Raw genomic sequence first — 13,356 nt, forward strand, 5'->3', positions numbered from 1 at the left:
CTGTATACATTTCCTGAGACTCAATATATGTCTTGACATGTGTGCGCCTGCCTGGAGCTTGTATTATATAAGGCGTCTTTATGCCATACAGCATTTGTCATTTGCTTAGTGTCTTGTTACTGTTGTAATTTATGATGTGTAGACTACTGTCTAATGGTGTTAGAGCCAGTATTACTACCGGTCACAGTGCATGAGACTCATACATGACTTTTCTCTTTGCCTGCTTAGCGTAGCTCCCTGCTCCTCTGTTTGCGTGCTACCAGCCCGTGAGGCGTGTGTCTTGCCCATCCCATCTTCACTGTGTTATGTTGGACTTGTCTTCTCTGTGAGCAGAGTCTCCTTCCCAGAGCAGGTGCTTTCTCTGAACTCTTGGCTTGTAAGACTGCTGGGAAAGGCCCTCCCTAGCCCCTCAGTCAGATAGATACATTTACCTGCAGAGCTCAGCTTGGGAGAAAGAGATTAGGCAGAGAGCACATAGGGGAAGGCCCACAGAGCACACTTTATTTTACATAAAAGCTCGGGCTTGTGGGAGGACAGGGACATGAGGGTTCTCCTGGAAAGAAATCCCAGGAGTATTGATGGCTAGGCCCTGAAACACAACAATCCCGGAATGGCCAGGCACAAGATGCCTCTGCAATAGGCCTGACCCTAGGCTTCCGGAGTTCTTGATCTCCAGAGGCTCCAGTGATCTAAGCCCGACCAGGGCGCGTTGGGATGGCATTAGGGACGCGTAAAGGGGCGCAGGGCGCAGAACTCTGCCCGTTTCACCCCAGCATTTTGGGGAGGACACAGAATCTGGCAAAGCCAGTGGGAAGGATTTTCCAGGAGGAGAGTTCAGTGACATGATCTGAAACACAATAGTGCTGGTGATCTGGCGGGTGCATTCTGTGAGCCACTTCTGTCAGGAGCAGCCTGCCATCATGCCCTGATAACCACAACTCTAGTACCAAGCCAGTGACCTCAGCAAATGCAAAGACATTATTACTTATAGTCTCCTGCATCTGATTCTTGCCATCATCATGTGAAACGTTGGCGTTATCATGTCTGCTGCGCACACTTTGTTCATATGTGTACAATTTAAGTGTGTGAACCTGACCACTGTCTTGGACAGAGCTCTTGCTGTGAACACACCATGTGAAGCATTGGTGGTTCAGTGGTAGAATTCTCGCCTGCCACGCGGGAGGCCCGGGTTCGATTCCCGGCCAATGCAAGGTTGCTTTCTTTTGACTTTGTTTTCGAAATGATATATATGAACTCAGTGGGGAATAAAATGGTAAGCAGTGACCCCGACGTGATTTGAACACGCAACCTTCTGATCTGGAGTCAGACGCGCTACCGTTGCGCCACGAGGTCCTTACACTTGCAGCCTTCGATGCCAGATGAACAAATGCTGTGGGCCTTTTGACTTATTTTCCTCTGCTTATATGCCTAAGGTTGTATTACAGGGCTTGGCCTTTTGTTTTCTATCCTAATTATTGAAATTGACTGCAGGTGCAGTGAGAACGCTGAGGATTGAACTATTCAGGGAAAGGATCGCACGCAGGAAAGAGCAAAGGTACGTATCTGTGTTTCATGCAGACAAAAGGCTACGTCCCTGGGTGGGCTTGAACCACCAACCTTTCGGTTAACAGCCGAACGCGCTAACCGATTGCGCCACAGAGACTATTGACTGTATACATTTCCTGAGACTCAATATATGTCTTGACATGTGTGCGCCTGCCTGGAGCTTGTATTATATAAGGCGTCTTTATGCCATACAGCATTTGTCATTTGCTTAGTGTCTTGTTACTGTTGTAATTTATGATGTGTAGACTACTGTCTAATGGTGTTAGAGCCAGTATTACTACCGGTCACAGTGCATGAGACTCATACATGACTTTTCTCTTTGCCTGCTTAGCGTAGCTCCCTGCTCCTCTGTTTGCGTGCTACCAGCCCGTGAGGCGTGTGTCTTGCCCATCCCATCTTCACTGTGTTATGTTGGACTTGTCTTCTCTGTGAGCAGAGTCTCCTTCCCAGAGCAGGTGCTTTCTCTGAACTCTTGGCTTGTAAGACTGCTGGGAAAGGCCCTCCCTAGCCCCTCAGTCAGATAGATACATTTACCTGCAGAGCTCAGCTTGGGAGAAAGAGATTAGGCAGAGAGCACATAGGGGAAGGCCCACAGAGCACACTTTATTTTACATAAAAGCTCGGGCTTGTGGGAGGACAGGGACATGAGGGTTCTCATGGAAAGAAATCCCAGGAGTATTGATGGCTAGGCCCTGAAACACAACAATCCCGGAATGGCCAGGCACAAGATGCCTCTGCAATAGGCCTGACCCTAGGCTTCCGGAGTTCTTGATCTCCAGAGGCTCCAGTGATCTAAGCCCGACCAGGGCGCGTTGGGATGGCGTTAGGGACGCGTAAAGGGGCGCAGGGCGCAGAACTCTGCCCGTTTCACCCCAGCATTTTGGGGAGGACACAGAATCTGGCAAAGCCAGTGGGAAGGATTTTCCAGGAGGAGAGTTCAGTGACATGATCTGAAACACAATAGTGCTGGTGATCTGGCGGGTGCATTCTGTGAGCCACTTCTGTCAGGAGCAGCCTGCCATCATGCCCTGATAACCACAACTCTAGTACCAAGCCAGTGACCTCAGCAAATGCAAAGACATTATTACTTATAGTCTCCTGCATCTGATTCTTGCCATCATCATGTGAAACGTTGGCGTTATCATGTCTGCTGCGCACACTTTGTTCATATGTGTACAATTTAAGTGTGTGAACCTGACCACTGTCTTGGACAGAGCTCTTGCTGTGAACACACCATGTGAAGCATTGGTGGTTCAGTGGTAGAATTCTCGCCTGCCACGCGGGAGGCCCGGGTTCGATTCCCGGCCAATGCAAGGTTGCTTTCTTTTGACTTTGTTTTCGAAATGATATATATGAACTCAGTGGGGAATAAAATGGTAAGCAGTGACCCCGACGTGATTTGAACACGCAACCTTCTGATCTGGAGTCAGACGCGCTACCGTTGCGCCACGAAGTCCTTACACTTGCAGCCTTCGATGCCAGATGAACAAATGCTGTGGGCCTTTTGACTTATTTTCCTCTGCTTATATGCCTACGGTTGTATTACAGGGCTTGGCCTTTTGTTTTCTATCCTAATTATTGAAATTGACTGCAGGTGCAGTGAGAACGCTGAGGATTGAACTATTCAGGGAAAGGATCGCACGCAGGAAAGAGCAAAGGTACGTATCTGTGTTTCATGCAGACAAAAGGCTACGTCCCTGGGTGGGCTTGAACCACCAACCTTTCGGTTAACAGCCAAACGCGCTAACCGATTGCGCCACAGAGACTATTGACTGTATACATTTCCTGAGACTCAATATATGTCTTGACATGTGTGCGCCTGCCTGGAGCTTGTATTATATAAGGCGTCTTTATGCCATACAGCATTTGTCATTTGCTTAGTGTCTTGTTACTGTTGTAATTTATGATGTGTAGACTACTGTCTAATGGTGTTAGAGCCAGTATTACTACCGGTCACAGTGCATGAGACTCATACATGACTTTTCTCTTTGCCTGCTTAGCGTAGCTCCCTGCTCCTCTGTTTGCGTGCTACCAGCCCGTGAGGCGTGTGTCTTGCCCATCCCATCTTCACTGTGTTATGTTGGACTTGTCTTCTCTGTGAGCAGAGTCTCCTTCCCAGAGCAGGTGCTTTCTCTGAACTCTTGGCTTGTAAGACTGCTGGGAAAGGCCCTCCCTAGCCCCTCAGTCAGATAGATACATTTACCTGCAGAGCTCAGCTTGGGAGAAAGAGATTAGGCAGAGAGCACATAGGGGAAGGCCCACAGAGCACACTTTATTTTACATAAAAGCTCGGGCTTGTGGGAGGACAGGGACATGAGGGTTCTCCTGGAAAGAAATCCCAGGAGTATTGATGGCTAGGCCCTGAAACACAACAATCCCGGAATGGCCAGGCACAAGATGCCTCTGCAATAGGCCTGACCCTAGGCTTCCGGAGTTCTTGATCTCCAGAGGCTCCAGTGATCTAAGCCCGACCAGGGCGCGTTGGGATGGCATTAGGGACGCGTAAAGGGGCGCAGGGCGCAGAACTCTGCCCGTTTCACCCCAGCATTTTGGGGAGGACACAGAATCTGGCAAAGCCAATGGGAAGGATTCCAGGAGGAGAGTTCAGTGACATGATCTGAAACACAATAGTGCTGGTGATCTGGCGGGTGCATTCTGTGAGCCACTTCTGTCAGGAGCAGCCTGCCATCATGCCCTGATAACCACAACTCTAGTACCAAGCCAGTGACCTCAGCAAATGCAAAGACATTATTACTTATAGTCTCCTGCATCTGATTCTTGCCATCATCATGTGAAACGTTGGCGTTATCATGTCTGCTGCGCACACTTTGTTCATATGTGTACAATTTAAGTGTGTGAACCTGACCACTGTCTTGGACAGAGCTCTTGCTGTGAACACACCATGTGAAGCATTGGTGGTTCAGTGGTAGAATTCTCGCCTGCCACGCGGGAGGCCCGGGTTCGATTCCCGGCCAATGCAAGGTTGCTTTCTTTTGACTTTGTTTTCGAAATGATATATATGAACTCAGTGGGGAATAAAATGGTAAGCAGTGACCCCGACGTGATTTGAACACGCAACCTTCTGATCTGGAGTCAGACGCGCTACCGTTGCGCCACGAGGTCCTTACACTTGCAGCCTTCGATGCCAGATGAACAAATGCTGTGGGCCTTTTGACTTATTTTCCTCTGCTTATATGCCTAAGGTTGTATTACAGGGCTTGGCCTTTTGTTTTCTATCCTAATTATTGAAATTGACTGCAGGTGCAGTGAGAACGCTGAGGATTGAACTATTCAGGGAAAGGATCGCACGCAGGAAAGAGCAAAGGTACGTATCTGTGTTTCATGCAGACAAAAGGCTACGTCCCTGGGTGGGCTTGAACCACCAACCTTTCGGTTAACAGCCGAACGCGCTAACCGATTGCGCCACAGAGACTATTGACTGTATACATTTCCTGAGACTCAATATATGTCTTGACATGTGTGCGCCTGCCTGGAGCTTGTATTATATAAGGCGTCTTTATGCCATACAGCATTTGTCATTTGCTTAGTGTCTTGTTACTGTTGTAATTTATGATGTGTAGACTACTGTCTAATGGTGTTAGAGCCAGTATTACTACCGGTCACAGTGCATGAGACTCATACATGACTTTTCTCTTTGCCTGCTTAGCGTAGCTCCCTGCTCCTCTGTTTGCGTGCTACCAGCCCGTGAGGCGTGTGTCTTGCCCATCCCATCTTCACTGTGTTATGTTGGACTTGTCTTCTCTGTGAGCAGAGTCTCCTTCCCAGAGCAGGTGCTTTCACTGAACTCTTGGCTTGTAAGACTGCTGGGAAAGGCCCTCCCTAGCCCCTCAGTCAGATAGATACATTTACCTGCAGAGCTCAGCTTGGGAGAAAGAGATTAGGCAGAGAGCACATAGGGGAAGGCCCACAGAGCACACTTTATTTTACATAAAAGCTCGGGCTTGTGGGAGGACAGGGACATGAGGGTTCTCATGGAAAGAAATCCCAGGAGTATTGATGGCTAGGCCCTGAAACACAACAATCCCGGAATGGCCAGGCACAAGATGCCTCTGCAATAGGCCTGACCCTAGGCTTCCGGAGTTCTTGATCTCCAGAGGCTCCAGTGATCTAAGCCCGACCAGGGCGCGTTGGGATGGCGTTAGGGACGCGTAAAGGGGCGCAGGGCGCAGAACTCTGCCCGTTTCACCCCAGCATTTTGGGGAGGACACAGAATCTGGCAAAGCCAGTGGGAAGGATTTTCCAGGAGGAGAGTTCAGTGACATGATCTGAAACACAATAGTGCTGGTGATCTGGCGGGTGCATTCTGTGAGCCACTTCTGTCAGGAGCAGCCTGCCATCATGCCCTGATAACCACAACTCTAGTACCAAGCCAGTGACCTCAGCAAATGCAAAGACATTATTACTTATAGTCTCCTGCATCTGATTCTTGCCATCATCATGTGAAACGTTGGCGTTATCATGTCTGCTGCGCACACTTTGTTCATATGTGTACAATTTAAGTGTGTGAACCTGACCACTGTCTTGGACAGAGCTCTTGCTGTGAACACACCATGTGAAGCATTGGTGGTTCAGTGGTAGAATTCTCGCCTGCCACGCGGGAGGCCCGGGTTCGATTCCCGGCCAATGCAAGGTTGCTTTCTTTTGACTTTGTTTTCGAAATGATATATATGAACTCAGTGGGGAATAAAATGGTAAGCAGTGACCCCGACGTGATTTGAACACGCAACCTTCTGATCTGGAGTCAGACGCGCTACCGTTGCGCCACGAAGTCCTTACACTTGCAGCCTTCGATGCCAGATGAACAAATGCTGTGGGCCTTTTGACTTATTTTCCTCTGCTTATATGCCTACGGTTGTATTACAGGGCTTGGCCTTTTGTTTTCTATCCTAATTATTGAAATTGACTGCAGGTGCAGTGAGAACGCTGAGGATTGAACTATTCAGGGAAAGGATCGCACGCAGGAAAGAGCAAAGGTACGTATCTGTGTTTCATGCAGACAAAAGGCTACGTCCCTGGGTGGGCTTGAACCACCAACCTTTCGGTTAACAGCCAAACGCGCTAACCGATTGCGCCACAGAGACTATTGACTGTATACATTTCCTGAGACTCAATATATGTCTTGACATGTGTGCGCCTGCCTGGAGCTTGTATTATATAAGGCGTCTTTATGCCATACAGCATTTGTCATTTGCTTAGTGTCTTGTTACTGTTGTAATTTATGATGTGTAGACTACTGTCTAATGGTGTTAGAGCCAGTATTACTACCGGTCACAGTGCATGAGACTCATACATGACTTTTCTCTTTGCCTGCTTAGCGTAGCTCCCTGCTCCTCTGTTTGCGTGCTACCACCCCGTGAGGCGTGTGTCTTGCCCATCCCATCTTCACTGTGTTATGTTGGACTTGTCTTCTCTGTGAGCAGAGTCTCCTTCCCAGAGCAGGTGCTTTCTCTGAACTCTTGGCTTGTAAGACTGCTGGGAAAGGCCCTCCCTAGCCCCTCAGTCAGATAGATACATTTACCTGCAGAGCTCAGCTTGGGAGAAAGAGATTAGGCAGAGAGCACATAGGGGAAGGCCCACAGAGCACACTTTATTTTACATAAAAGCTCGGGCTTGTGGGAGGACAGGGACATGAGGGTTCTCCTGGAAAGAAATCCCAGGAGTATTGATGGCTAGGCCCTGAAACACAACAATCCCGGAATGGCCAGGCACAAGATGCCTCTGCAATAGGCCTGACCCTAGGCTTCCGGAGTTCTTGATCTCCAGAGGCTCCAGTGATCTAAGCCCGACCAGGGCGCGTTGGGATGGCATTAGGGACGCGTAAAGGGGCGCAGGGCGCAGAACTCTGCCCGTTTCACCCCAGCATTTTGGGGAGGACACAGAATCTGGCAAAGCCAGTGGGAAGGATTTTCCAGGAGGAGAGTTCAGTGACATGATCTGAAACACAATAGTGCTGGTGATCTGGCGGGTGCATTCTGTGAGCCACTTCTGTCAGGAGCAGCCTGCCATCATGCCCTGATAACCACAACTCTAGTACCAAGCCAGTGACCTCAGCAAATGCAAAGACATTATTACTTATAGTCTCCTGCATCTGATTCTTGCCACCATCATGTGAAACGTTGGCGTTATCATGTCTGCTGCGCACACTTTGTTCATATGTGTACAATTTAAGTGTGTGAACCTGACCACTGTCTTGGACAGAGCTCTTGCTGTGAACACACCATGTGAAGCATTGGTGGTTCAGTGGTAGAATTCTCGCCCGCCACGCGGGAGGCCCGGGTTCGATTCCCGGCCAATGCAAGGTTGCTTTCTTTTGACTTTGTTTTCGAAATGATATATATGAACTCAGTGGGGAATAAAATGGTAAGCAGTGACCCCGACGTGATTTGAACACGCAACCTTCTGATCTGGAGTCAGACGCGCTACCGTTGCGCCACGAGGTCCTTACACTTGCAGCCTTCGATGCCAGATGAACAAATGCTGTGGGCCTTTTGACTTATTTTCCTCTGCTTATATGCCTACGGTTGTATTACAGGGCTTGGCCTTTTGTTTTCTATCCTAATTATTGAAATTGACTGCAGGTGCAGTGAGAACGCTGAGGATTGACCTATTCAGGGAAAGGATCGCACGCAGGAAAGAGCAAAGGTACGTATCTGTGTTTCATGCAGACAAAAGGCAACGTCCCTGGGTGGGCTTGAACCACCAACCTTTCGGTTAACAGCCGAACGCGCTAACCGATTGCGCCACAGAGACTATTGACTGTATACATTTCCTGAGACTCAATATATGTCTTGACATGTGTGCACCTGCCTGGAGCTTGTATTATATAAGGCGTCTTTATGCCATACAGCATTTGTCATTTGCTTAGTGTCTTGTTACTGTTGTAATTTATGATGTGTAGACTACTGTCTAATGGTGTTAGAGCCAGCATTACTACCGGTCACAGTGCATGAGACTCATACATGACTTTTCTCTTTGCCTGCTTAGCGTAGCTCCCTGCTCCTCTGTTTGCGTGCTACCAGCCCGTGAGGCGTGTGTCTTGCCCATCCCATCTTCACTGTGTTATGTTGGACTTGTCTTCTCTGTGAGCAGAGTCTCCTTCCCAGAGCAGGTGCTTTCTCTGAACTCTTGGCTTGTAAGACTGCTGGGAAAGGCCCTCCCTAGCCCCTCAGTCAGATAGATACATTTACCTGCAGAGCTCAGCTTGGGAGAAAGAGATTAGGCAGAGAGCACATAGGGGAAGGCCCACAGAGCACACTTTATTTTACATAAAAGCTCGGGCTTGTGGGAGGACAGGGACATGAGGGTTCTCATGGAAAGAAATCCCAGGAGTATTGATGGCTAGGCCCTGAAACACAACAATCCCGGAATGGCCAGGCACAAGATGCCTCTGCAATAGGCCTGACCCTAGGCTTCTGGAGTTCTTGATCTCCAGAGGCTCCAGTGATCTAAGTTCGACCAGGGCTGTGCCCGACCAGGGCGCGTTGGGATGGCGTTAGGGACGCGTAAAGGGGCGCAGGGCGCAGAACTCTGCCCGTTTCACCCCAGCATTTTGGGGAGGACACAGAATCTGGCAAAGCCAGTGGGAAGGATTTTCCAGGAGGAGAGTTCAGTGACATGATCTGAAACACAATAGTGCTGGTGATCTGGCGGGTGCATTCTGTGAGCCACTTCTGTCAGGAGCAGCCTGCCATCATGCCCTGATAACCACAACTCTAGTACCAAGCCAGTGACCTCAGCAAATGCAAAGACATTATTACTTATAGTCTCCTGCATCTGATTCTTGCCATCATCATGTGAAACGTTGGCGTTATCATGTCTGCTGCGCACACTTTGTTCATATGTGTACAATTTAAGTGTGTGAACCTGACCACTGTCTTGGACAGAGCTCTTGCTGTGAACACACCATGTGAAGCATTGGTGGTTCAGTGGTAGAATTCTCGCCTGCCACGAGGGAGGCCCGGGTTCGATTCCCGGCCAATGCAAGGTTGCTTTCTTTTGACTTTGTTTTCGAAATGATATATATGAACTCAGTGGGGAATAAAATGGTAAGCAGTGACCCCGACGTGATTTGAACACGCAACCTTCTGATCTGGAGTCAGACGCGCTACCGTTGCGCCACGAGGTCCTTACACTTGCAGCCTTTGATGCCAGATGAACAAATGCTGTGGGCCTTTTGACTTATTTTCCTCTGCTTATATGCCTACGGTTGTATTACAGGGCTTGGCCTTTTGTTTTCTATCCTAATTATTGAAATTGACTGCAGGTGCAGTGAGAACGCTGAGGATTGAACTATTCAGGGAAAGGATCGCACGCAGGAAAGAGCAAAGGTACGTATCTGTGTTTCATGCAGACAAAAGGCTACGTCCCTGGGTGGGCTTGAACCACCAACCTTTCGGTTAACAGCCGAACGCGCTAACCGATTGCGCCACAGAGACTATTGACTGTATACATTTCCTGAGACTCAATATATGTCTTGACATGTGTGCGCCTGCCTGGAGCTTGTATTATATAAGGCGTCTTTATGCCATACAGCATTTGTCATTTGCTTAGTGTCTTGTTACTGTTGTAATTTATGATGTGTAGACTACTGTCTAATGGTGTTAGAGCCAGTATTACTACCGGTCACAGTGCATGAGACTCATACATGACTTTTCTCTTTGCCTGCTTAGCGTAGCTCCCTGCTCCTCTGTTTGCGTGCTACCAGCCCGTGAGGCGTGTGTCTTGCCCATCCCATCTTCACTGTGTTATGTTGGACTTGTCTTCTCTGTGAGCAGAGTCTCCTTCCCAGAGCAGGTGCTTTCTCTGAACTCTTGGCTTGTAAGACTGCTGGGAAAGGCCCTCCCTAGCCCCTCAGTCAGATAGATACATTTACCTGCAGAGCTCAGCTTGGGAGAAAGAGATTAGGCAGAGAGCACATAGGGGAAGGCCCACAGAGCACACTTTATTTTACATAAAAGCTCGGGCTTGTGGGAGGACAGGGACATGAGGGTTCTCATGGAAAGAAATCGCAGGAGTATTGATGGCTAGGCCCTGAAACACAACAATCCCGGAATGGCCAGGCACAAGATGCCTCTGCAATAGGCCTGACCCTAGGCTTCCGGAGTTCTTGATCTCCAGAGGCTCCAGTGATCTAAGCCCGACCAGGGCTGTGCCCGACCAGGGCGCGTTGGGATGGCGTTAGGGACGCGTAAAGGGGCGCAGGGCGCAGAACTCTGCCCGTTTCACCCCAGCATTTTGGGGAGGACACAGAATCTGGCAAAGCCAGTGGGAAGGATTTTCCAGGAGGAGAGTTCAGTGACATGATCTGAAACACAATAGTGCTGGTGATCTGGCGGGTGCATTCTGTGAGCCACTTCTGTCAGGAGCAGCCTGCCATCATGCCCTGATAACCACAACTCTAGTACCAAGCCAGTGACCTCAGCAAATGCAAAGACATTATTACTTATAGTCTCCTGCATCTGATTCTTGCCATCATCATGTGAAACGTTGGCGTTATCATGTCTGCTGCGCACACTTTGTTCATATGTGTACAATTTAAGTGTGTGAACCTGACCACTGTCTTGGACAGAGCTCTTGCTGTGAACACACCATGTGAAGCATTGGTGGTTCAGTGGTAGAATTCTCGCCTGCCACGCGGGAGGCCCGGGTTCGATTCCCGGCCAATGCAAGGTTGCTTTCTTTTGACTTTGTTTTCGAAATGATATATATGAACTCAGTGGGGAATAAAATGGTAAGCAGTGACCCCGACGTGATTTGAACACGCAACCTTCTGATCTGGAGTCAGACGCGCTACCGTTGCGCCACGAAGTCCTTACACTTGCAGCCTTCGATGCCAGATGAACAAATGCTGTGGGCCTTTTGACTTATTTTCCTCTGCTTATATGCCTACGGTTGTATTACAGGGCTTGGCCTTTTGTTTTCTATCCTAATTATTGAAATTGACTGCAGGTGCAGTGAGAACGCTGAGGATTGAACTATTCAGGGAAAGGATCGCACGCAGGAAAGAGCAAAGGTACGTATCTGTGTTTCATGCAGACAAAAGGCTACGTCCCTGGGTGGGCTTGAACCACCAACCTTTCGGTTAACAGCCGAACGCGCTAACCGATTGCGCCACAGAGACTATTGACTGTATACATTTCCTGAGACTCAATATATGTCTTGACATGTGTGCGCCTGCCTGGAGCTTGTATTATATAAGGCGTCTTTATGCCATACAGCATTTGTCATTTGCTTAGTGTCTTGTTACTGTTGTAATTTATGATGTGTAGACTACTGTCTAATGGTGTTAGAGCCAGTATTACTACCGGTCACAGTGCATGAGACTCATACATGACTTTTCTCTTTGCCTGCTTAGCGTAGCTCCCTGCTCCTCTGTTTGCGTGCTACCAGCCCGTGAGGCGTGTGTCTTGCCCATCCCATCTTCACTGTGTTATGTTGGACTTGTCTTCTCTGTGAGCAGAGTCTCCTTCCCAGAGCAGGTGCTTTCTCTGAACTCTTGGCTTGTAAGACTGCTGGGAAAGGCCCTCCCTAGCCCCTCAGTCAGATAGATACATTTACCTGCAGAGCTCAGCTTGGGAGAAAGAGATTAGGCAGAGAGCACATAGGGGAAGGCCCACAGAGCACACTTTATTTCACATAATAGCTCAGGCTTGTGGGAGGACAGGGACATGAGGGTTCTCATGGAAAGAAATCCCAGGAGTATTGATGGCTAGGCCCTGAAACACAACAATCCCGGAATGGCCAGGCACAAGATGCCTCTGCAATAGGCCTGACCCTAGGCTTCTGGAGTTCTTGATCTCCAGAGGCTCCAGTGATCTAAGTTCGACCAGGGCTGTGCCCGACCAGGGCGCGTTGGGATGGCGTTAGGGACGCGTAAAAGGGCGCAGGGCGCAGAACTCTGCCCGTTTCACCCCAGCATTTTGGGGAAGACACAGAATCTGGCAAAGCCAGTGGGAAGGATTTTCCAGGAGGAGAGTTCAGTGACATGATCTGAAACACAATAGTGCTGGTGATCTGGCGGGTGCATTCTGTGAGCCACTTCTGTCAGGAGCAGCCTGCCATCATGCCCTGATAACCACAACTCTAGTACCAAGCCAGTGACCTCAGCAAATGCAAAGACATTATTACTTATAGTCTCCTGCATCTGATTCTTGCCATCATCATGTGAAACGTTGGCGTTATCATGTCTGCTGCGCACACTTTGTTCATATGTGTACAATTTAAGTGTGTGAACCTGACCACTGTCTTGGACAGAGCTCTTGCTGTGAACACACCATGTGAAGCATTGGTGGTTCAGTGGTAGAATTCTCGCCTGCCACGAGGGAGGCCCGGGTTCGATTCCCGGCCAATGCAAGGTTGCTTTCTTTTGACTTTGTTTTCGAAATGATATATATGAACTCAGTGGGGAATAAAATGGTAAGCAGTGACCCCGACGTGATTTGAACACGCAACCTTCTGATCTGGAGTCAGACGCGCTACCGTTGCGCCACGAGGTCCTTACACTTGCAGCCTTTGATGCCAGATGAACAAATGCTGTGGGCCTTTTGACTTATTTTCCTCTGCTTATATGCCTACGGTTGTATTACAGGGCTTGGCCTTTTGTTTTCTATCCTAATTATTGAAATTGACTGCAGGTGCAGTGAGAACGCTGAGGATTGAACTATTCAGGGAAAGGATCGCACGCAGGAAAGAGCAAAGGTACGTATCTGTGTTTCATGCAGACAAAAGGCTACGTCCCTGGGTGGGCTTGAACCACCAACCTTTCGGTTA

General features: G+C 49.0%; 24 non-coding genes across 24 annotated transcripts in view; 8 read left to right on the top strand and 16 right to left on the bottom strand.

Moving 5' to 3' along the window:
- The first annotated feature begins 1,139 nt into the window (after nt 1–1,139).
- TRNAG-GCC (transfer RNA glycine (anticodon GCC)) lies at nt 1,140–1,210 on the top strand. Its single transcript has one exon. It is a non-coding gene; the product is annotated as a tRNA-Gly (tRNA).
- Nucleotides 1,211–1,281: 71 nt separating this feature from the next.
- TRNAW-CCA (transfer RNA tryptophan (anticodon CCA)) lies at nt 1,282–1,353 on the bottom strand. The gene has a single exon. It is a non-coding gene; the product is annotated as a tRNA-Trp (tRNA).
- Nucleotides 1,354–1,589: 236 nt separating this feature from the next.
- On the bottom strand, nt 1,590–1,663 carry TRNAN-GUU (transfer RNA asparagine (anticodon GUU)). The gene has a single exon. It is a non-coding gene; the product is annotated as a tRNA-Asn (tRNA).
- Nucleotides 1,664–2,808: 1,145 nt separating this feature from the next.
- Nucleotides 2,809–2,879, top strand: TRNAG-GCC (transfer RNA glycine (anticodon GCC)). The gene has a single exon. It is a non-coding gene; the product is annotated as a tRNA-Gly (tRNA).
- Nucleotides 2,880–2,950: 71 nt separating this feature from the next.
- TRNAW-CCA (transfer RNA tryptophan (anticodon CCA)) lies at nt 2,951–3,022 on the bottom strand. The gene has a single exon. It is a non-coding gene; the product is annotated as a tRNA-Trp (tRNA).
- Nucleotides 3,023–3,258: 236 nt separating this feature from the next.
- On the bottom strand, nt 3,259–3,332 carry TRNAN-GUU (transfer RNA asparagine (anticodon GUU)). Its single transcript has one exon. It is a non-coding gene; the product is annotated as a tRNA-Asn (tRNA).
- Nucleotides 3,333–4,475: 1,143 nt separating this feature from the next.
- Nucleotides 4,476–4,546, top strand: TRNAG-GCC (transfer RNA glycine (anticodon GCC)). The gene has a single exon. It is a non-coding gene; the product is annotated as a tRNA-Gly (tRNA).
- Nucleotides 4,547–4,617: 71 nt separating this feature from the next.
- On the bottom strand, nt 4,618–4,689 carry TRNAW-CCA (transfer RNA tryptophan (anticodon CCA)). Its single transcript has one exon. It is a non-coding gene; the product is annotated as a tRNA-Trp (tRNA).
- Nucleotides 4,690–4,925: 236 nt separating this feature from the next.
- Nucleotides 4,926–4,999, bottom strand: TRNAN-GUU (transfer RNA asparagine (anticodon GUU)). The gene has a single exon. It is a non-coding gene; the product is annotated as a tRNA-Asn (tRNA).
- A 1,145-nt stretch (nt 5,000–6,144) lies between these two features.
- Nucleotides 6,145–6,215, top strand: TRNAG-GCC (transfer RNA glycine (anticodon GCC)). The gene has a single exon. It is a non-coding gene; the product is annotated as a tRNA-Gly (tRNA).
- Nucleotides 6,216–6,286: 71 nt separating this feature from the next.
- TRNAW-CCA (transfer RNA tryptophan (anticodon CCA)) lies at nt 6,287–6,358 on the bottom strand. The gene has a single exon. It is a non-coding gene; the product is annotated as a tRNA-Trp (tRNA).
- Nucleotides 6,359–6,594: 236 nt separating this feature from the next.
- Nucleotides 6,595–6,668, bottom strand: TRNAN-GUU (transfer RNA asparagine (anticodon GUU)). The gene has a single exon. It is a non-coding gene; the product is annotated as a tRNA-Asn (tRNA).
- Nucleotides 6,669–7,813: 1,145 nt separating this feature from the next.
- Nucleotides 7,814–7,884, top strand: TRNAG-GCC (transfer RNA glycine (anticodon GCC)). Its single transcript has one exon. It is a non-coding gene; the product is annotated as a tRNA-Gly (tRNA).
- Nucleotides 7,885–7,955: 71 nt separating this feature from the next.
- Nucleotides 7,956–8,027, bottom strand: TRNAW-CCA (transfer RNA tryptophan (anticodon CCA)). Its single transcript has one exon. It is a non-coding gene; the product is annotated as a tRNA-Trp (tRNA).
- A 236-nt stretch (nt 8,028–8,263) lies between these two features.
- On the bottom strand, nt 8,264–8,337 carry TRNAN-GUU (transfer RNA asparagine (anticodon GUU)). Its single transcript has one exon. It is a non-coding gene; the product is annotated as a tRNA-Asn (tRNA).
- Nucleotides 8,338–9,498: 1,161 nt separating this feature from the next.
- TRNAG-GCC (transfer RNA glycine (anticodon GCC)) lies at nt 9,499–9,569 on the top strand. Its single transcript has one exon. It is a non-coding gene; the product is annotated as a tRNA-Gly (tRNA).
- A 71-nt stretch (nt 9,570–9,640) lies between these two features.
- On the bottom strand, nt 9,641–9,712 carry TRNAW-CCA (transfer RNA tryptophan (anticodon CCA)). Its single transcript has one exon. It is a non-coding gene; the product is annotated as a tRNA-Trp (tRNA).
- A 236-nt stretch (nt 9,713–9,948) lies between these two features.
- TRNAN-GUU (transfer RNA asparagine (anticodon GUU)) lies at nt 9,949–10,022 on the bottom strand. The gene has a single exon. It is a non-coding gene; the product is annotated as a tRNA-Asn (tRNA).
- Nucleotides 10,023–11,183: 1,161 nt separating this feature from the next.
- On the top strand, nt 11,184–11,254 carry TRNAG-GCC (transfer RNA glycine (anticodon GCC)). Its single transcript has one exon. It is a non-coding gene; the product is annotated as a tRNA-Gly (tRNA).
- Nucleotides 11,255–11,325: 71 nt separating this feature from the next.
- TRNAW-CCA (transfer RNA tryptophan (anticodon CCA)) lies at nt 11,326–11,397 on the bottom strand. The gene has a single exon. It is a non-coding gene; the product is annotated as a tRNA-Trp (tRNA).
- A 236-nt stretch (nt 11,398–11,633) lies between these two features.
- Nucleotides 11,634–11,707, bottom strand: TRNAN-GUU (transfer RNA asparagine (anticodon GUU)). Its single transcript has one exon. It is a non-coding gene; the product is annotated as a tRNA-Asn (tRNA).
- A 1,161-nt stretch (nt 11,708–12,868) lies between these two features.
- Nucleotides 12,869–12,939, top strand: TRNAG-GCC (transfer RNA glycine (anticodon GCC)). The gene has a single exon. It is a non-coding gene; the product is annotated as a tRNA-Gly (tRNA).
- A 71-nt stretch (nt 12,940–13,010) lies between these two features.
- On the bottom strand, nt 13,011–13,082 carry TRNAW-CCA (transfer RNA tryptophan (anticodon CCA)). The gene has a single exon. It is a non-coding gene; the product is annotated as a tRNA-Trp (tRNA).
- Nucleotides 13,083–13,318: 236 nt separating this feature from the next.
- TRNAN-GUU (transfer RNA asparagine (anticodon GUU)) overlaps nt 13,319–13,356 on the bottom strand; it is a 74-nt gene continuing 36 nt past the window's right edge. Inside the window, exon 1 of the tRNA in view lies at nt 13,319–13,356. This exon is cut by the window's right edge and continues 36 nt beyond it. This is a non-coding gene — a tRNA (tRNA-Asn).

Source organism: Lissotriton vulgaris, chromosome 1_1 (genome assembly GCF_964263255.1).
Source record: "Lissotriton vulgaris chromosome 1_1, aLisVul1.2, whole genome shotgun sequence".
Taxonomy (NCBI): Eukaryota; Metazoa; Chordata; class Amphibia; order Caudata; family Salamandridae; genus Lissotriton; species Lissotriton vulgaris.